The sequence below is a fragment of the Tachyglossus aculeatus genome, chromosome 5 (assembly GCF_015852505.1).
Source record: "Tachyglossus aculeatus isolate mTacAcu1 chromosome 5, mTacAcu1.pri, whole genome shotgun sequence".
In the NCBI taxonomy this organism is placed as follows: Eukaryota; Metazoa; Chordata; class Mammalia; order Monotremata; family Tachyglossidae; genus Tachyglossus; species Tachyglossus aculeatus.
In genome coordinates, this window is record NC_052070.1 from 81,764,871 (window position 1) to 81,787,277 (window position 22,407).

The window sequence follows — 22,407 nt, forward strand, 5'->3', positions numbered from 1 at the left end:
AGCTCGTTCTAAGTGCTGGGATGGACACAAGCAAATCAGTCCCTGTCCCATGTGGGGCTCACAGTCTCAATCCCCATTTTACAGAGAAGCAGTGTGGCTCAGTGGAAAGAGCGCGGGCTTGGGAGTCAGAGGTCATGGGTGCGAATCCTGACTCAGCCACTTCTCAGCTGTGTGACCTTGGGCAAGTCACTTAACTTCTCTGTGCCTCAGTTGCCTCATCTGTAAAATGGGGATTAAGACTGTGAGCCCCACGTGGGACAACCTGATCACCTTGTGTCCCCCCCAGCACTTAGAACAGTGCTTCGCACATAGTAAGCGCTTAACAAATACCACTATTATTATTATTATTATGAGGTAACTGAGGAACAGAGAAGTGAAGGGACTTACTCAAGGTCACACAGCAGGCAGGTGGCAGGGTCGGAATTAGAACCCATGACCCAGTGGAAAGAGCACAGGCTTGGGAGTCCGAGGTCATGGGTTCGAATCCCGACTCCGCCACATGTCTGCTGTGTGACCTTGGGCAAGTCACTTAACTTCTCTGAGCCTCAGTTACCTCATCTGTACAATGAGGATTAAAACTGTGAGCCCCATGTGGGACAACTTGATCACCTTGTATTCCCCCCAGCGCTTAGAACAGAGCTCTGCACATAGTAAGCACTTAACAAATGCCATTATTATTATTATTATTCTTACACTACACCATGCTGCTTCTCTGCTAGGCATTGCATCCAATGAGCAGGCACTTTCCAATTTTTATTGACTGCCATGCCCTTAGAGCCCCTCCAAATTTGCATCCTAAGGTGGTTCTTCACTTGCGCATGTTCGGGAGCCTGTCCTACTCTCCATATAAGCAAGATGGGAGGCATGGATTCCTGGTTGCTGCACCTCAGTTGCGGGCTGCTTTTGGTGTAGAGGGCCTAGTATTTGGGATTCTCTCAGGAATGGCTGGTCTAAGAATGATGAATTATTGCATTTCTGGGCCACCATCCAAAATTTGGTCTGAGCCACTTATGAGTGACTCCTACTTGAGGGTGGGTTTCCGTCTCCCTTACAGACCTGAGTCCTAACCGCCCCTTGTAAGCGTACCTAAAAGAAACACAACCTAAAATGAAATCTCTAAGGATCATTTTCTAGATTATGTCCAAGAGATAAAATTCCGGGGAAATTACTAAATATATTAATATACGATATTCTTAGCAAGATGCCAATGTGTGGGAATAGGGCAAGAGGGAGAAAAATGAATCTGCAAGTGAAAATGTCTTTTTCTTGCGTCAATTAGGTAAGTCTTTGATGAGCCCTGTTCCAGGTGCTTCAGGCATACGCAAAAAACAAAACAAAACAAAAAAAAGTCCCTGACTTGTTCCCTTTGTATTTGCTCACCTTTGTATAAGAAACAAACTCACCCCGGTTAGAAACTTCCCTAACCCAATGAGTCAATCAACAGTATTTATGGGCACTTATTGTGGACAGAGCATTCTATTAAGCACTTGGAAAAGTACAATAGAGATGACTCCTCTCCTCAGAGAGTTTACAATTTAGAGTTAGCAATCTAATTTGCAGAGGGGAGAAGGACAAAAGGATGTGCGCATGAGCTAATGCTTGGGAAAAACGATGTGACTGTGAGCCCGTTATTGTAGGGACTGTGTCTGTATCTTTTAGACTGTGAGCCCACTGTTGGGTAGCGACTGTATATGTTGCCAACTTGTACTTCCCAAGAGCTTAGTACAGTGCTCTGCACACAGTAAGCGCTCAATAAAGACGATTGATTGATTGATTTCCAAGCGCTTAGTACAGTGCTCTGCACCCAGTAAGCGCTCAAAAAATACGATTGAATGAATGGGTGAATGAGTACAGCGGTGCTTAAAGAGGGGCAGATGTAGTGAAGTGGCCACTGGGGAATAGAATCTGGGAAGGTGCTTTGCCCATACCATCATTATTATTGTTAGAAATCGTTCAAGGAAGGCTTCCTTCGAATGACCACCCCCGCGAACCTGTTGAAGGATTAATTCTGCCTTCCTGTTGCCAGTCACCAGTTTCTCCGGGAAGAGGGGGATGGAGCTGTTAATAATTCAGACGCTTCCACTCCCAACCTTTAGACCCTGCGGTTGTAGTGGAAAGCACTCAGCAAATCCAGATGGAAGGGCCTGAGAGGCCTGGGCTGTAGAGGGCACTGACACACAGAGCAACGTGCTGGAAAAGAGCTATGTAATCAGCGCCCCAAACCCTCAGCTTCCCTGGGCAGGCCAGGATACAGTACAGATGCTTACGCACTCCACGCTACCCATCGTCCTCTAAGCCAATAATTAAAGTAGCAAGAAAATGAGTCAGGAGAGGCCCGCATCCCCGAAGCAGAGACTTGTAGGCCTTCCTGAAAAGAGAAGGGTTGAGTGTTTGCCGTACACACAGAGCAACGTGCTGGAAAAGAGCTATGTAATCAGCGCCCCAAACCCTCAGCTTCCCTGGGCAGGCCAGGATACCGTACAGATGCTTACGCACTCCACGCTACCCATCGTCCTCTAAACCAATAATTAAAGTAGCAAGAAAATGAGTCAGGAGAGGCCCGCATCCCCGAAGCAGAGACTTGTAAGCCTTCCTGAAAAGAGAAGGGTTGAGTGTTTGCTGTACACACAGAGCAACGTGCTGGAAAAGGGCGATGTAATCAGCGCCCCAAACCCTCAGCTTCCCTGGGCAGGCCAGGATACGGTACAGATGCTTACGCACTCCACGCTACCCATCGTCCTCTAAGCCAATAATTAAAGTAGCAAGAAAATGAGTCAGGAGAGGCCCGCATCTCCGAAGCAGAGACTTGTAGGCCTTCCTGAAAAGAGAAGGGTTGAGTGCCGTACACACAGAGCAACGTGCTGGAAAAGGGCGATGTAATCAGCGCCCCAAACCCTCAGCTTCCCTGGGCAGGCTAGAATACAGTACAGATGCTTACGCACTCCACGCTACCCATCATCCTCTAAGCCAATAATTAAAGTAGCAAGAAAATGAGTCAGGAGAAGCAGAGACTTGTAGGCCTTCCTGAAAAGAGAAGGGTTGAGTGCCGTACACACAGAGCAACGTGCTGGAAAAGAGCGATGTAATCAGCGCCCCAAACCCTCAGCTTCCCTGGGCAGGCCAGGATACAGTACAGATGCTTACGCACTCCACACTACCCATCATCCTCTAAGCCAATAATTAAAGTAGCAAGAAAATGAGTCAGGAGAAGCAGAGACTTGTAGGCCTTCCTGAAAACAGAAGGGTTGAGTGTTTGCCGTAACAAACTAATACCTGTAGTCCGGTGCCCATCGGACCGCTCAAAATGGGCCTTTCTCGGCCGAAAGGAAAGACGAACACGTCCTGGAGTTGGCAGAGAATCAATCAATCAATCAATCGTATTTATTGAGCGCTTACTGTGTGCAGAGCAATGAGGGATGGGGCTCCAGCATGACTGCTTACCAGCTAATGGTGGCCTTGGTAGTCGGGCTCCCAATTCTGCCTCCAGTGCCAGCGATAGCCCAGAGTAGGAAGGACCTCTCCGCCCTCCATACCTGGCATCACTAAGGACTGGTTGGTGGGTTTGATAATCTTACTCTTCGGATTTTATAACGATGGCCCAACGCCGGCCGTGCCCTTTCCTCAATATTCTGGAAAAAAAACACCTCCCACCTTGGCGGTGCCCACCCTGCCCTGCATGCCGATTGTAAAATCAAACATAATGGCACGCCACTTTACAGCCGTTTTTTAATCAACTGGGACACCGGAATGTATTCCCTTCTAGAGGGTGAGCCCGTTGTTGGGTGGGGACCGTCTATGTCGTCAACTTGTGCTTCCCAAGCGCTTAGTACGGTGCCCTGCACGCAGTAAGCGCTCCATTCATTCATTCGTTCAATCGTATTTATTGAGCGCTTACTGTGTGCAGAGCACTGTACTAAGCTCTCGGGAAGTACAAGTTGGCAACACATAGAGACGGTCCCGACCCAACAGTGGGCTCACAGTCTAGAAGGGGGATATAAATAAATCAATAAATATGCTCAATAAATACGATTGAATGAATGAGTGAACCTCCCACCTCAGCGGCGCCCACCCTGCCCTGCATGCCGATCGTAAAATCAAACATAATCGCGCACCACTTTACAGCCCTTTTAAAATCAACTTTAATTCTGTTTGTTCTGACGATTTTGACAACTGTCTCCATGTTTTGTTCTGTTGTTCGTCTCCCCTTCTAGACTGTGAGCCTGTTGCTGGATAGGAACCGTAGATGTTGCCGACTTGTGCTTCCCAAGTGCTTAGTACAGTGCTCTGCACACAGTAAGCGCTCAATCAATCAATTGTATTTACTGAGCACTTACTGTGTGCAGAGCACTGTACTAAGCACTTGGGAAGTACAAGTTGGCAACATATAAATACGAGTAAATATAAATAAATACGATTGAATGAATGACACCGGAACATATTCCTTTCTAGAGGGTGAGCCCGTTGTTGGGACCGTCTATGTTGTCATTCATTCATTCAATCGTATTTATTGAGCGCTTACTGTGTGGAGAGCACTGTACTAAGCGTTTGGGAAGTCAACACATAGAGACGGTCCCTACCCAACAGTGGGCTCACAGTCTAGAAGTGCTCTGCGCACAGTAAGCGCTCAATCAATCAATCAATGAATCATATTTATTGAGCACTTACTGTGTGCTGAGCACTGTACTAAGCACTTGGGAATTACAAGTTGGCAACATATAAATATGAATAAATATAAATAAATACGATTGAATGAATGACACCGGAACGTATTCCCTTCTAGAGGGTGAGCCCGCTGTTGGGTAGGGACTGTCTCTATGTGTTGCCAACTTGTACTTCCCAAGCGCCTAGTACAGTGCTCTGCGCACAGTAAGCACTCAATAAATACAACTGATTGATTGAGCCCGTTGTTGGGACCGTCTATGTTGCCATTCATCCATTCATTCATTCAATCAATCAATCGTATTTATTGAGCGCTTACTGTGTGCAGAGCACTGTACTAAGTGCTTGGGAAGTACAAGTTGGCAACATATAGAGATAGTCCCTACCCAACAGTGGGCTCAAAGTCTAAAAGAGTGGGCTCAACCGTATTTATTGAGCGCTTACTGCGTGGAGAGCACTGTACTAAGCGCTTGGGAAGTCAACACATAGAGACGGCCCCTACAAAGGGTGGGCTCAATCGTATTTATTGAGTGCTTACTGTGTGGAGAGCACTGTACTAAGCGCTTGGGAAGTCAACACATAGAGACGGCCCCTACCCCACAGTGGGCTCACAGTCTAGAAGGCCTGTCAACTTGTACTTCCCAAGCGCTTAGCCCAGTGCGCGCAGTAAGCGCTCAGCAAATAGGACTGCCTGCTTAGAACAGTGCTTTGCACATAGTCAGCGCTTAATAAACACCGTCATTATTATTACATCCCTTGTCACTTTCATCCGACATGTTCTTAGCCCCTTCCTTCCTCTCCCCTTCGTCCCCCTCTCCTTCCCCCCCACCTTACCTCCTTCTCTTCCCCACAGCACCTGCATATATGTATATATTTTTGTACATATTTATTACTCTATTTTACTTGTACATATCTATTCTATTTATTTTATTTTGTAAGCATGTTTGGTTTTGTTCTCTGTCTCCCCCTTTTAGACTGCGAGCCCACTGATGGGTAGGGATCGTCTCTCTACGTTGCCAACTTGGACTTCCCAAGCGCTCAGTACGGCGCTCTGCACACAGTAAGCGCTCAATCAATATGATTTATTTATTATTTATTTATTTATTACATATCTATTCTATTTATTTTATTTTGTTAGTATGTTCGGTTCTGTCTCCCCCTTTTAGACTGTGAGCCCACTGTTGGGTAGGGACCGTCTCTGTATGTTGCCAACTTGGACTTCCCAAGCGCTTAGTACGGCGCTCTGCACACAGTAAGCGCTCAATAAATACGATTTATTTATTTATTTATTTATTTATTTTGTACCTATCTATTCTATTTATTTTATTTTGTTAGTATGTTTGGTTTTGTCTCCCCCCATTAGACTGCGAGCCCACTGTTGGGTAGGGACCGTCTCTATACGTTGCCAAATTGGACTTCCCAAGCGCTTAGTGCGGCGCTCTGCACACAGTAAGCGCTCAATCAATACGATTTATTTATTTATTTATTTATTTATTTTGTGCCTATCTATTCTATTTATTTTATTTTGTTAGTGTGTTCGGTTTTGTCCCCCCCTTTTAGACTGTGAGCCCACTGTTGGGTAGGGACTGTCTCTCTACGTTGCCAACTTGGACTTCCCAAGCGCTTAGTACGGCGCTCTGCACACAGTAAGCGCTCAATCAATACGATTTATTTATTTATTTATTTATTTATTTTGTACCTATCTATTCTATTTATTTTATTTTGTTAGTGTGTTTGGTTTTGTCTCCCCCTTTTAGACTGTGAGCCCACTGATGGGTAGGGGCCGTCTCTCTACGTTGCCAACTTGGACTTCCCAAGCGCTTAGTACGGCACCCTGCACACAGTAAGCACTCAATCAATACGATTTATTTATTTATTTATTTTGTACCTATCTGTTCTATTTATTTTATTTTGTTAGTATGTTCGGTTTTGTCTCCCCTTTTTAGACTGTGAGTCCACTGATGGGTAGGGACCGTCTCTCTACGTTGCCAACTTGGACTTCCCAAGCGCTTAGTACGGCGCCCTGCACACAGTAAGCGCTCAATCAATACGATTTATCTATTTATTTATTTATTTATTTATTTATTTTGTACATATCTATTCTATTTATTTTATTTTGTTAGTATGTTTGGTTTTGTCTCCCCCTTTTAGACTTCGAGTCCACTGATGGGTAGGGGCCTCCTCCCTACGTTGCCAACTTGGACTTCCCAAGCGCTTAGTACAGCACTCTGCACACAGTAAGCGCTCAATCAATACGATTTATTTATTTATTTATTTTGTACATATCTATTCTATTTATTTTATTTTGTTAGTGTGTTTGGTTTTGTCTCCCCCTTTTAGACTGTGAGCCCACTGATGGGTAGGGACTGTCTCTATACGTTGCCAACTTGGACTTCCCAAGCACTTAGTACGGCACCCTGCACACAGTAAGCGCTCAATCAATACGATTTATTTATTTATTTATTTTGTACCTATCTATTCTATTTATTTTGTTTTGTTAGTGTGTTTGGTTTTGTCTCCCCCTTTTAGACTGTGAGCCCACTGATGGGTAGGGGCCGTCTCTCTACGTTGCCAACTTGGACTTCCCAAGCGCTTAGTATGGCACCCTGAACACAGTAAGCGCTCAGTCAATACGATTTATTTATTTATTTCTTTATTTATTTATTTTGTACCTATCTATTCTATTTATTTTATTTTGTTAGTATGTTTGGTTTTGTCTCCCCCTTTTAGACTGCGAGCCCACTGATGGGTAGGGGCCGTCTCTCTACATTGCCAACTTGGACTTCCCAAGCGCTTAGTACGGCCCTCTGCACACAGTAAGCGCTCAAGCAATACGATTTATTTATTTATTTATTTTGTACATTATCTATTCTACTTATTTTATTTTGTTAGTATGTTCGGTTACGTCTCCCCCTTTTAGACTGTGAGCCCACTGATGGGTAGGGGCCGTCTCTCTACGTTGCCAACTTGGACTTCCCAAGCGCTTAGTACGGCGCCCTGCACACAGTAAGCGCTCAATCAATACGATTTATTTATTTATTTATTTATTTATTTATTTTGTACATATCTATTCTATTTATTTTATTTTGTTAGTATGTTCGGTTTTGTCTCCCCCTTTTAGACTGTGAGCCCACTGTTGGGTAGGGACTGTCTCTCTACATTGCCAACTTGGACTTCCCAAGCGCTTAGTACGGCGCTCTGCACACAGTAAGCGCTCAATCAATACGATTTATTTATTCATTTATTTATTTTGTACATATCTATTCTATTTATTTTATTTTGTTAGTGTGTTTGGTTTTGTCTCCCCCTTTTAGACTGCGAGCCCACTGTTGGGTAGGGACTGTCTCTATACGTTGCCAATTTGTACTTCCCAAGCGCTTAGTACAGCGCCCTGCACACAGTAAGCGCTCAATCAATACGATTGATTGATTGATTGATTCTTCTGCTGGCCTTCCCTCGCCTGAGGGGGCGGACTACATTTCCCAGCAGGCCCCGCGCCCGGGGAGCCAATCAGCGGCGGCGGATTTGGCGGCGGCCGAGAGAGGCACGGAGGCTGAGGGGGTGTGAGAGTGTGTGTGTGTGTGTGTGTGAGTGTGTGGAGGCGGCCAGCGAAGGATCGGGGCTGAGGAGGGAAGCCCCCGCAACCGCCCCTTCCCCTCGTCACCGCAGGCCTCGGCCCCCCCCCGCCCCCCCGGCCGCGATGGCCGCGGCGCCCGGCGCGGAGGAAATCTAGGCCGGGGATTCATGAGGCCTAGGCCCCGTCGTCGGCCCCGCCCGTCCCGCGATCGCGCCGACACGGCCGGGGGGTTAGAATGGAACAGACTGAAGGTGAGCGCGGAGGACATGACAGTAAGGCCCGACGGAGGGAAGAGGAGGAGCGGGGAACGGGGCAGGACGGAGGGAGATGGGGGACGGGGAGGGGCGTGGGAAAGAGGGACGGCGGGAGGGAGACGCGGGGGTTTGGAGCGGACTGCTGGGAAGGAGAAAGCCTTTTGTTCTCCTGCCTCTCCTTGCCAGCCCCGTCGTGGGGCTGAGGGGGGCTGTTACCGTGAGGGACCCCGGAGCGGAACGGGGTGTTCTGTGGAAAAACGGGGTGGGGGGGGGGGGGGAAGAAAGACCATTCGGATTTAAAGGGGCAGAGGCAGCCATGTTTGCTGCCTGATACCGCAGTGTAAATAAATCCCCCCTGAACCGAACATACTCACAAAATAAATAGACTAGATATGTAATAAATAATAAATAAATCGTATTGATTGAGCGCTTACTGTGTGCAGAGCGCCGTACTGAGCGCTTGGGAAGTCCAAGTTGGCAACGTAGAGAGACGGTCCCTACCCAACAGTGGGCTCACAGTCTGAAAGGGGGAGACAGAACCGAACATACAACATAAAATAAACAGGATATGTAATAAATAAATAAATAATAAATCGTATTGATTGAGCGCTTACTGTGTGCAGAGCGCCGTACTGAGCGCTTGGGAAGTCCAAGTTGGCAACATAGAGAGACGGTCCCTACCCAGCAGTGGGCTCACAGTCTAAAAGGGGGAGACAAAACCGAACATACTAACAAAATAAATAGAATAGATATGTAATAAATAATAAATAAATCGTATTGATTGAGCGCTTACGGTGTGCAGAGCGCCGTACTGACCGCTTGGGAAGTCCAAGTTGGCAACGTAGAGAGACGGCCCCTACCCATCAGTGGGCTCACAGTCTAAAAGGGGGAGACAGAACCGAACATACTCACAAAATAAATAGAATAGATATGCAATAAATAAATAAATAATAAATAAATCGTATTGATTGAGCGCTTACTGTGTGCAGAGCGCCGTACTGAGCGCTTGGGAAGTCCAAGTTGGCAACGTAGAGAGACGGCCCCTACCCATCAGTGGGCTCACAGTCTGAAAGGGGGAGACAGAACCGAACATACAAAATAAAATAAATAGGATATGTAATAAATAAATAAATAATAAATAAATCGTATTGATTGAGCGCTTACTGTGTGCAGAGCGCCGTACTAAGCGCTTGGGAAGTCCAAGTTGGCAACGTAGAGAGACGGCCCCTACCCATCAGTGGGCTCGCAGTCAAAAAGGGGGAGACGAAACCGAACGTACTCACAAAATAAAATAAATAGAATAGATAGGCACAAAATAAATAAATAAATAAATCATATTGATTGAGCGCTTACTGTGGGCAGAGCGCCGTACTAAGCGCTTGGGAAGTCCAAGTTGGCAACGTAGAGAGACGGCCCCTACCCATCAGTGGGCTCACAGTCTAAAAGGGGGAGACAAAACCGAACGTACTCACAAAATAAAATAAATAGAATAGATATGTACAAGATAAATAAATATAAATAAATCGTATTGATTGAGCCAGACGGTGCTGTGAACATAGTAAGCGCCTAGCAGGGGCCATCGTCATTATCAGGCCCTCAGGATCCCCCTCGTCCCTCCCGCTCTCCGGATCTTTTCAGTCATTCCCCCCCCCCCCCCCCCCCCCCCCCCGCCTTTCAAACGGGTAGCGACATTTTCCCCTCCGTCCCCTCGCTCGTGTGCTGCTCTCCGGGTTCGTTTAGTCGTGTTTATCGAGCGCTTTGAGCGCCTAGGAATCAATCAATAGTATTTATTGAGCGCTTACTGTGTGCAGAGCGCTGTATTAAGCGCTTGGGAATCAATCAGTCGTATTGAGCAATTACTGTGTGCAGAGCGCTGTACTAAGTGCTTGGGAATCAATCAGTCGTATTTATCATCATCATCATCATCAATCGTATTGAGCGCTTACTATGTGCAGAGCACTGTACTAAGCGCTTGGGAAGCACAAATTGGCAACATATAGAGACAGTTCCTACCCAGCAGTGGGCTCACAGTCTAAAAGGGGGGAGACAGAGAACAAAACCTAACATACTAACAAAATAAAATAAATAGAACAGATATGTACAAGTAAAATAAATAAATAGAGTAATATCGAGCGCTTACTGTGTGCAGAGCACTGTACCAAGCGCTTGGGAATCAATCAATCGTATTTATCGAGTGCTTACTGTGTGCAGAACACTGTACTAAGCGCTTGGGAATCAGTCAATCGTATTTATCGAGCGCTTACTGTGTGCAGAGCACTGTATTAAGCGCTTGGGAATCAGTCGTATTTATCGAGCGCTTACGGTGTGCAGAGCGCTGTACTAAGCGCTTGGGAAGTACAAGTTGGCAACATAGATGGCAACAGTACGTGCTGGGGGACCGTGGCGCAAAGATTAACCCTATCGGAAAATCCGAAACAGAAACGGTGGTAATCCCAGATGGGCTTCCTCCTGGTGATTTTTGAAGAAGTTTGGGCGGGGGGGGGGGGGGGGGATATAAAAAAATGCCGAAAATTACCCCCGGCTCGGGAACAACAGAAGTAGTCAAAATGTTTTCTGCCGAGGCTTTAAGTCAATAAGGCAGTTGCATTGGTTGTTTTACTTTGTCTAAAGGCTGTTGGCAAAGAACGGGGTGTGTGTTTTGGGTAGGAAAATCTGCTTTCTGTACAGTATCTGCTGGCTTCATTTTTTCAATCTGGGAAAATTGGGAGGGTGTTTTAGGGGCTGGTTTCTGATTCTGCTTCTGCGAAGGGTGTGTTAGAGAAGTAGGCCCTTTAAAGTAGTAGTGCTCTGCTTTTATATAGCTACCACAATGGAATCTCCAAATGTCACTTGAGACCTGTGGAGACCTCACCGAAGAAACGCCAGTTAATTTTCAGGGGTAACTTCAGGTTAACCTGAATCAACTAGATTCATTGTTTGGAATTTGTGCAGATGTAACTACGTGAGGGGTTGAAGTAATCACTTGTTCTGACTGCTTGTGGGCTTAAATTGCGTCAGAGTGTTAGTTTGTACTCAGGGGCAGGGCCTGATCGTCACCCAAAGTGGAGTATGATTTTACAAAAATAAAGGCTTAAAAAGATATGACCCTGTATGTATATTTTGGTTCTGGAGCCAGAGCAGTTTTAACCCTTGGCATTGGTTGAAGGTTTTTCTTGATACGTTAGGGAGCCACGTGTTTGGTACAAAAGAGCGTTTGAGAATTTTAAATTATTTAAAATTATTCAATGCATTATTCCATCTTTGCAAGAGCCCTTTAAATGGGCTAAAAATTTCCCAAATATTGCACCTTGGTTATTACTGAAGCGGTGTCCATAAGAATGTTTGTTTGGTAGATTTTAAAAACGGGCCTCTCGTCTACCTGCACCACTAAATGAGAAGCTAGTTCCATATGTTGTTTGAGAAGCATCGTACTAGAAGCTTGGTGGTAAACACTGAGGTTAAACGCATAGCCTGTGTGTAAAAATTGAGGAGTATTTTGTTACTTCAGGATTCTGTAGAATTCAAACTCTAAGGGTAAAAGTAGCCCAACTGCAGAGCGCGATCTTGGGCTTCAGAGGTCGTGGGCTTTTAATCCCGGGTCCTCCAGGATTAATTTAATTTAATTTATGTGTGCCTCGGTTACCTTATCTGTAAAATGGGGATTAAGACTGTGAGCCCCACGTGGGGCAACCTCATTACCTTGTGTCGACCCCAGTGCTTAGAATAGTGCTTGGCACATACCATTATTATTATTACCGTGTGTTTTTGGCACTTATCTGCAAGGTGCTCTTTCTCTTGTGTTTACTGTATCTGCACGTCATGTCAAAAATATCTGTCAGTGATCTCTTCTGTGATTTGGTTCTTTGTGAAAGAGTAGAGAGCCAGTCTTTCATGTCTGACATTCCCAGAAATGGTCAGAATTAGTGATAGAAAGAGAGACTGTTGGTTTTGTGCTTCTGTGGCATGAAAAATTACCTTTCTTTTGTTTAAAAATGAGACTCGCGCTTATCATTGAGAAGATTGTAGAAAGGATATAAGGAACTTGAGGAAGATTAGGTAAAAAGGCCAAACGAGAAAAATAATTTGTCATTTTTGGTACCTTATTCAAAGCATTAAATTGCTTCCCAGAAAAAGGAAAATATTTTTTTGTGGTCCCCATGACCAGAATGCCTTCCTTAGGAATGAATTTTCGGGGTATTTCATTCTCTTTTTAAAATTGAAATTGTCATATTTTTAAAAAGTAGCGCTTGAAATTAGTTTTATCATGATAAGAAAATTTGGCCTTTTTTTCTTAACCTCATTTCGTTGCTAGTTTGCTGTGCCTAGTTAAATCGAGTCTTTTCTAAAAAAAATCAAGAGGTGTGGTTATTTAAATGAGCAAAATGATTTATTTGGACAGTCTAATATCGGAGTATTTTATGTATTTACTGATAAAGTTATTAATGCGATGACAAGATTAGGTGTTAGAAAAGTAGGTGATCTAAGTAAGGCTCCTGGTTCTCCCAGGGCTTGAATTTATTTTCTGGTAAAATGTTGAGAGCAGCATGAACTCTTTTGGCCCACTAAAGGAAGAGGAGTGGGCAATCATTTAGGCCTGAGGGCTACTTAACAATTTGATAACTATCACTGTTGGGAGGTTGATTTAAGGAGCGGAAGTGGCTCCTATAATACGAGCCAAACCCGCCAGGGCTGCCCTCATGGTGGGGGGGGGGGGGGGGGCATCGCACCTGTGTGTGAGTGAGAAAGAGAGAGAAAGAGAGTTTGTGTGTGTGTGTGTGTGTGTTGCTAAGTGCATCTGTGGCAGGCCTGGAGCCAGTTGAGAGTCTGTGGTTGCAAGCCCAGCCTCCTTCCACCATTCAACCCTTGGGCTGGATTTTGCTCACCCCCGATTTCTAGCATTATTGCTATTAATATGTAGGTTTTTCTGTAATGCACTCGGTCATTTAGCGATTTGAAACAGTGAATCCACACAAAGCGCCTAATGAATGCTCAGGAAAACCAAGACACTGGGAGAATTGGGACGGAGGTCTGTTGGTCTTTTGTTGCTACTGATTCTGGCACAGTATGGTGCTTAAAATTGTGTGTACGTAGAATGCCCTGTGGAGTGTGGCATGATTCTAAATAATCAGGATTTGGGGCAATGGGTAAAATGAAGTGGACTCGACCCCATCCTTATGTGAACTTATAGAATGTTAAGTTGCTGCTAGAATGCTTTGTATTGTAACTGGCATAGAAAAATCAAATTATTCCATCGTATTTTTTGAGCGCTTACTGTGTGCAGAGCACTGTACTGAGTGCTTGGGAGCGTACAGTATAACAATAAACAGACACATTCCCTCTCCACAAGGAGCTTACATTATTAACTAGCCTCCATTAAAAAAAAATAGCCCCCTAATAAAAGCACCAACCTACAAAGTTCTAGGGTTCTTGGCTCATTTCCGTGTTTTAAAATGCTTACCTGCATAATCACTGAATGATTTATTATGAAAACATACAATGAGATAAAAAGGTCAACAAGAGGGATGAGAAGGCTCTTCAGATGTTTTCAATTATAAACCAGATACAACGTTGCAAGTTGAAACTAGGGTTCTGCTTGTTGTTCAATCTGTATAAAAAAGGGGAAAAGAAGAGCAGGTTTGCCATTTGGGTACCCACAAAGACTCCTGGTTAGCTCACAGTCAGTTCCAGGTAGCAACCAGGTACAAGGTGCAGCGAGGCCTGGTGGGACTAGCATGGATTTGGGAGTCAGAGGACCTGGGTTCTAATCCCAGATCCGCCACATGCCTGCTGCATGGCCTGGGACAAGCCACTTAACTTCTTTGTGCTCAATTATTTCATCTGTAAAATAAGGATTCAGTCCCTGTTCTCCCTCCTTCTTAGATTGTGAGCCTTATGTGGGGCAGAGATTATGTCTGACTTGATTATCTCATCTTCCCCAGCACTTAGAACAGTGTTCAACACCTTCGAAGCACTTAGCAAATATTAACAATATCATTGTTATTATTATTACTGTTAGTATTGTCTCCCCTTCCTCTTTCAGGAGCAGTGAGGCTGTAGCTCAGTGGCCCCATTGGGAAGGGGGGTGTGGTGTGTGTGTGTCCCTCTCGAAGCGGGGAGTTGGGGCAGGCAAACCTGGTTCTTTGATGGCTGCCTTCCAAACTGCCAGTTAGGAACAAAACCTGACTGACAGCCTGGCCGTCGAGAACCACTGAGGTTCCCTCATTAACCTTGGCCTTGTAGGAAGCTGAAGCAGTAGGGAGCAGAGGAGTCTCTGGCTCACGCTGACCCCTCTGAACTTCCCTCCCAAGGTTCCCCCGCCCCCAGTCAGGGACTTCCCCTCTTCCATGCCAAGGCTTCTCTCCCTTCCCTGAAAATCTTCCCTCCTTCCCCAGAGAATTGCCTCCTGCCCCAGCCCCCAAAAGACAAGAAACTACCTTCCCCCTCCCCCTCAAATTTCCATCCTCCCATTGAAAACCACTCTTCCACCACTTGAAAACTTCCCCTCTCCTTCCCACTGAAAAATCTTCCCTCCCTGATTCTGCTGATCTCCTCCCGGAAGGAATTTTCTTTTATGTTTAGGTCTCTGTGTTCGATAGTGCACACACAGTCTGAAAGTGAAGGTGTGTACAGGTCAGTGGACTGATAGTGGGTATAAGTATTGATATTCCTTACCACGTGTCCCTTGTGCCCTAGGCAAAGAATTTGCTGTCCGTCAAAGTATCACCTTAGATTTATTGTTAATTTTTTAAGGGGTATATCTAAATTATTGCCCACACATTGTCTCTTTAATCCTCGCACAATCTTTGTGAAGTTGAGAGGTATACAGATTATTCCCCTAAATTTACAGAGGAAATTTGAGACCCAAAGTCACCTGAAAGGCCCCTGAATAGAAATCAGACTTTCTGATATTGGGTCCAGTGTTTTTACCTTGTTTGTTTTCTGAGTGCTGGATGAGCATTATTTATTCCCAAAGCTGTGAGGTAAGGTAATACTAATGGTTTAATTTTACAGATAGAGAACCTAAGGCAGGATGCTATGGCTACAGATGTTGGGGAGGGTTATCACAGTTCATGCTTTTTGTTGTACAGTTCATTTTTTAACCTAGGAAAACACGCATTCTTTCTTTTAATCAGCAGAGATATACACAGTTTCTAATTCAAAGACAAGAACAATTACTATTAAAATACTAATTTATAAACTCTATCCTAACAGTAACCCAGAATGTCTGAGTGAAACACTGAAGTTAACCACAAATATGCCATTTTATGCAGGAGTTGTTCACTCATTGTTTGTCCTCACTTTGCAATATAAGTAAATTATTCTTAACCACACCCTTCTGAAGAGAGAAGGGGATTTTAAATTACTCATTCCACTAAACAGTGCTGTAGTAAAACATCTTCCTTTAAAAACCAAAGGAACCTGTTTGGGGGACTTTGTTAGAAGAGAGGCATTGTATGGAGGCCATTCAGAAGTGCATTAATTACCTAGTGGCTAACCAAGATCAGTTGAAAACTTGTTGCATAAATTTTTATTATAAATGATTTCATTATTTGAACAGTTTGTGTAATTACCTTAAAGTATATTTTTTGTGAATTTTATTATAATTGATTTCATTATTTGAACAGTTTGTGTAATTACCTTGAAAAGTATATTTTTTGTGAAACTCAACGGACTGTCAGTTTTAGTTTAAGGCTTTAAGTTTAATATCCATCAATCAATTATTGGTTTTTCTGGAGTGTTTACTTCTTGCGGAGCACTGTACTAAGCTCTTGGGAGAGTATCCTACAAAAGAGTTCATAGACACATTCTCTGCCCCACAGCAAGCTTACAGTCTAAAGACTAATAGCTGGCAATTGATACCCAGCAAGAGTTCTGGGTCTGTATTCTGGTTAGTCTTGTAAATTTGAAACTAATAAAAATGAGCCTTGACAGTAGTGTCTTAGCACCTGTATGTCCCAAGCAAAGTTATTAACCTGAAAAGTGAATCGGTTGCTTCAGGGTGAATTTGACTTTGCCATGTTTTCAGCTTTTTTTTTTGGTTTTTAACTATTGCTGTTTGGCTAAACGAGCAATGCTTCCCAAGTGATTAGGGGAGTCAAATTTGACTGTGTTTGGGAAATTCTCTTCTTAGCTTTCTAACAGATGATGGATTTGTTATCAAAAAGATTGTCACAATATGGTTTTTCCCTTTTTCAGTCTTTCTATAGGAACCCAGTTGAATTGGAATGCAGTTTACTGCTCTTTGTTTGATATGCCATCTCCTAGAGACCGTGGTTGTATACAGGCTCCAACTAAAATAAAATAAAAATTATAACTAGCAAAAAAGCCTTTCTCAGGTATAGAACAGTCATGCTAGGGCTTTAAGTGAAAGCATATTGAATTTCCTTAGTCTGGGCACTTGTGATATTAGGTCAATATCAGTTCCCTCCTGGAAGATGAAAATGATATTCTGAAGCTTCATTCATTTGAAACTATTCTTGCCTAATTCTTGAACATTAACAATTTGAGAGGCGATATTATTTTGGCTAGGCTTATTGTTCCTTAATAATGGTATTTTTGAGGTCTGTTAAATGCAATGCACACACAACTCTGAAGATTGAAAACATTTGCTTTATTGAGGGATGGGGCCGATTAGGTCATTGAGGTATGCTAGCACCTTGAACGTCTTCCTCCGAGAATGTTTGAAAAACCTTGTTTCTAATTTAATGTGTGGTTATTTTCAGTTTGTAACAGCTCAAAAGAGGTTAGTCAACTAGAAAGATTTCTAAACTGACAAAGAAGTTTCTCCTGTGGTATGTTGGTATGTGACTTAGACATGAATGCTTTATGCCTTAGTAGGAGACTGTGAGGAAGGAAAGCCATTCCTCACGCCTAAACGTAAACTTCAAGAAGTCTTTCCAAGTGTTCAGTAGAAGCACGGTATTACTTTTGGTGGAATATTATTTCAAAAGAGATGGCCGTGATTTTTTTTTTAACAGGAATCAGAAAAATGACCTACAAAAATCACATGCATACCAAGCCCTTGTTTAATTAATTTTCCGGTTTAGACGCCGGGAAATGGTCTCCCTTTAAGGCCTGTTCAGATTCTGCTTTCTTATTAGATCGGTGAGAAATAGAGCTAATGTCTATAGTTTTGTGTGTATGTAGTTATATGGGTGTTTCCCGGTTCATGAAAGAAACCACAAGGATAATTTGGTGCAAGCGTAGACATGTGGATGGCAATAGGCTACCAAAAATGCCATCTAACTCTACTAGTCCCTTCAGTTTAGTAACACTTTGTCATTACTACTTCATGGTTATGTAATTTCAAGAAATATTCTTATTTGTTAGAAGTTGATAATGGTCTTCAAAGCTCTTAGTACAGTGTCTGGCACATATTAGGCACTTAACAAAAGCCATAAAAACGTTGTTGAAGCCTTTTTTCTGCTTTTTGAAGCTTTAAAACAGTTTATAATAATAATAATGACATTTATTAAGCATTTACTATGTGCTTCAAGTAACCCTAAGAGCAAAATTTCAGCTAATAATTTTTTGTGGAGATGGAAGCAAGATAATGTAATGGTTTAAGTTCTCTGTAGCTATGAAATCAAGTTAATCACAGTACTATTTAGTGCTTCAAAATGGGGGGGAAGAAGGATTTGTGTCTGAGGTCACATGCTTTTTAAGCCAGTTATTGATCACTCCTCTAGTTGCTTTCCTCACCTGATTCTGTTAATCTTTGTTAACCCCATTTCTCACCCTTGCTAATAGTAGTTAGACCAGGTGGCAGGATAAAAATCCTTAATTTGGGTAGAACCAAAATCGTATTACAAGAGTAGTCATTTTTTGAACATTTGCTTATATTACTTAAAAAATACCTTTTTCAGTATTCCTAGTCCCAAGAAGCTTCTCCAACATTCTTCCACATGGAAGCTTTGTTGGAGGCTTTAGGAGGACAGAAAATGGCAGAGGGAAAGGAAAGTGCAGGATCCAAAAGGAAACTTCTGCCATAGACTCTGCCCTCCCTTCCCTCACTATGAGGAGAGAGGAGGGAAGAGGGGAAAGTGAGAGAGACAGGGGGTTGGGAATCGAGTGATCTCAGCGACCAGTATTTGTAGTTTCTTAGGTTGCTGTATTTAGCTTTGGCGTTTTAGTGCTGTAAAGCTTTAAAGCACTTTGCTTTCAAAGCAAGGCAATGATATTTCTTGTAAATGTTTTGGCCTCTGAAAACCTTGGCTATCCAGTTTGTTTCACAAGTATTATTTACCTTCCTGTGGCCTTAGGCAACAGATGATGCAAGACAGAAGGACAGTAAAAAGTCCTAAGCACTTGTTTAGGGAAAAACTTTTATATGCTACTCAAACCGTTCTGTTCAATCTTGTAGGTTTCTCCTTAGCTACGGAAAGGAAAATAGTGAACGATTCCTTAATATTCATTAATTCATTCAATCATTTATTGAATGTTTACTTTGTGCGGAGCACTGTATTGAGCACTTGGGAGAGTGCCATACAACAATAGACATATTTTCTGCCCACAATGAGCTTACATGTAGCCATTGGTGGGGAATCTAGTCAGTTCTCCAGGCTACATTTGGAGCCTCAAATATCCTACTTCTTGTCCTCCTTAGTCAAAGGAGATGCAAAATTGCCCCTTTCTGAATTCACCTGTCACACTTCAGTGGAAAACAGGCCATTTACTGCAAAGAAATTCCTTAATCTAGGGCAGGGGATCCTTTCTCTGCTCCTTTCAGGGTCCAGGAGCAAAGGCTCAAACTGAGGATCTTAGCTGGGAGTTACCATATGGGAATTATGCCCAATGGACTATACAAAACTACTGGACCTTGCCTAGGCGATGTTTTCAATCAGTAGTATTTGAGCTCTTACCATAATAAAAATAATAATAATAATAGTGATATTCGTTAAGTGCTTACTATGTTCTGGGCACTGTACTAAGTGCTGGGGTGGATACAAGGAAATCAGGTTGGACACAGTTCGTGTCCCACGTGGGGCCCAAAGTCTTAATCCCCATTTTACAGATGAGGTAACTGAGGCCCAGAGAAGTGAGGTGACATGCCCAAGGTCACGCTGCAAACAAGTGGCAGAGCCAGAGTTAGAATCCAGGTCCTTCACTCTCAGACCTGTGCTCTATCCACTAGGCCATACTGCTTACTGTACTAAGCGTGTGGGAGAGTACAACAGAGTTAGACACTTTCCATGCCCACAAGAAGCTTTCAGTCTAGTTTTCTTTTTACATCCTTACATAAAAAAGGAAGTTGTTGCTTTTTCGTCAACCCTTCTGAGCCCATAATTGTCTGGAGATGGCTTACAAGCATTGTGATTGGCTGTCCAGACAGGGGTATGACCTTTGCTAGAAAGCTACACCTGGCCATATAGATAGAGTCTGCTTGGGAGACATTTGCAGCACTCCCTGTCCGAGTTACCAGTAGTTGGTACTGCATAAGGAAAACTCTGGAACTTGTTCCTCTTGTGTGATTTTTTTTTTTTTTTTTTGAGACAGAGCTTTGGGCCCCAAACTCAGACTCTACTTTTAGATTAGAAAGCAAATCTAAACTCTACTGGGAGGGATGTTTGACTGACAGTTTTACTGGTTTCATTTACCCATGTGGAAAGTCACATGCCCTCCTTCTTTATACTTGTGCTCTTTCTTTCCCCTCCCAAACCTTACACAAACCCACACTTAGACTAGGCAATGGAGAAACTACCACAAAGGACAACAGCAGGAAAAGTTAGTGAAACTACGACTGCTGTCCTGTGCCAATTAACCATGACAACTTCCTGTGACATCTCAGCAGGGATTTCAGATCTGGCAGCAGTGGATATTGCCACTGTTGTACTAATCCGCTCCTGTTTATGTTGCTTTTCTACTTGCCTTGGAACCGAAGACATCAGTGGAGGTAAGAATGTGGGTGTATGGCTGGCTGGCTGACTGGGCGTATGTGGCTGAGTGTGTGGGAGGGTGGTTGTGTGTGGAGGGATGTGGCTGGCTGAATGAGTGTGTCTCTCTCAAACTACTTTTCTCACTCAAAACGTGGGTCTTTCTCTAGTTGCAGTTTACAGGTTACAGTGGAAAGAAGTAACGTCAGTGAAATGATCCTGAAAGGTTTCAAAAGACATTGTAGGAAGGCTACATTGCCTGAAGTTCTAGGACGAGCAAAATGTCCCTTTTTGTTATATTGTAAGAGTGTGGTGTATTGAAAAAAATCTTCCTTATTGCTGTAAGCCATATTGTAAAGTAATGAATGTTAGTTATCTGCAAAAGGGTTCATATATAATGGCATCCATATTCTGTTACTGGGTGGAGTTCAGAACAAAGTGGAGACTATTGTGGTTAGAACATACCAAAGAGGGGAAGTAGTGTCTTTTTTTTTTTTTTTGAGTAGTAAGGATTATATTAGCAGATACAGTAACAGCTATGTAGTAATGTGGGTTAGGAAAAAATGAGCCAGCCTAAAACCATCTAACTTAATGAAATTATAACCAACTGGAAGAGTCAGGCAGAATTTTGTGACAGTTTCTGATTAAACCAGTAGAGTTGTCTGGTCTTGCCAGAGTTAGGGAGTCCCAATTAGGGACAGCCCCTCTCACATGCCCCTCCAAAGACAAACTGTTCCCTCAAGTCAGACACACACCCTCAGGCTCTCACCCCCATAAGTCAATCCTAGTCAAATGTATTATGTATAGTGAGGCATGTGTTCCTATCTGAAAAAAAAAGCATAAGGGAATTGGTGTCAGCAGTGGTGTTTAAGATGGTGTGCTAGAGAACTTTTGAATTCACAGCCGCAGAGGAGGGTAAGGGAAGGAGCTTTTTTTTGGTGGGGTGGGTTTGTAGTGGGGCAGGAGAATTCTATAGCAGCAAATGGCTTGCGGGGGAGGTCGCAGACTTGAATCTTCTTCATTACAGGCATGTCATCTCTCTGGCACCAACCCCGGGGTTTGGAGAAGATGGCGACCTCTCCCACCGTAGGGTCATAGGTTTCTGCAGTTGCAAATCGACTGGGGAGAGAAGAAGGGGAGAAGTCCCTCCAGCAATATCTGGGGTTGCGGGGAGCTCCTGGGATAGGAGTACCCCCACCAAATCAGAGCCTGGGACTTCTGGAGTGTCATTACAAAGAATGGTTCCATGCACTGGGGATGGGGGTTCCTAATAACGGGTGAGAGGTAGATCCAGAGCATCCAGGGAAGTAAGGAAGGGTCTCAGTGAGGGGCACAGGAAGGAGTTGGAGATGGAGAGGGAGGGCTCTGGAAAACGGGTTGGGGAAGAAGGAAAGGATCCGGAAGGAAGGGAGGAGGAGACCCTAAGGGAAAGAGGGAAGAGCTATGGAGACTAGGGAGCCAGAGCCTCCAGGATTTATCCTCTGGCTTTCAAAAAAGACCACCAAGAGTCTTAATAATGCTGCTAATAATAATCATCATAAATGTATCTGTTAAGCACTTACTGTGTGCTAAGCACTGGGGTAGATTCAAGATCATGAGATACAGCTCCTGTCCCACGCAAGGCTCGCAGTCTGAGAGAGGGAGAACAGGCGAATGTTTAACCGCCATTTCATAGATGAGAAAACAAAGGCGTTAAAAAGTTAAGTGGCTTGCCTAGGGTTACACAACTGACAAGCGGTGGACCTGGGACTAGAACTTGGGTCTCGTGACTCACCATCTCGTGCACTTTCCACAGGGCCACACTGCTTCCAAGCGACTCTCCTTGGACTCGGCCACAGTCCTAGTCACAGTGTCGGTCGCAGTCCTGTCTGCGGGAGGCTTAGAGTTTGGCAGTGGTAGCCCAGTGTGTGACCAGGGAATGGATGGGACTGTACCCCTGTGACCTTGTGGCAACCCTGAGCTTTGGGGAGGTCCACTTGGCATGCCTCTCCTGGACCCCCGGACTCCCAGTTGATTGCAATTCGGCTGTAGGGAAGCTGTCAGC

At 44.0% G+C, this 22,407-nt stretch overlaps 1 protein-coding gene across 3 annotated transcripts in view; it reads left to right on the top strand.

Moving 5' to 3' along the window:
• Positions 1–8,342: 8,342 nt before the first annotated feature.
• NSD3 (nuclear receptor binding SET domain protein 3) overlaps positions 8,343–22,407 on the top strand; it is a 107,909-nt gene continuing 93,844 nt past the window's right edge. For 2 of the 3 annotated variants that reach the window (XM_038746266.1, XM_038746267.1), the window contains exon 1: positions 8,343–8,487. The gene's annotated coding sequence lies outside the window, so the exon portion shown is untranslated. The remainder of the gene's footprint in view (positions 8,488–22,407) is intronic. The other variant, XM_038746268.1, reaches the window with a different exon arrangement.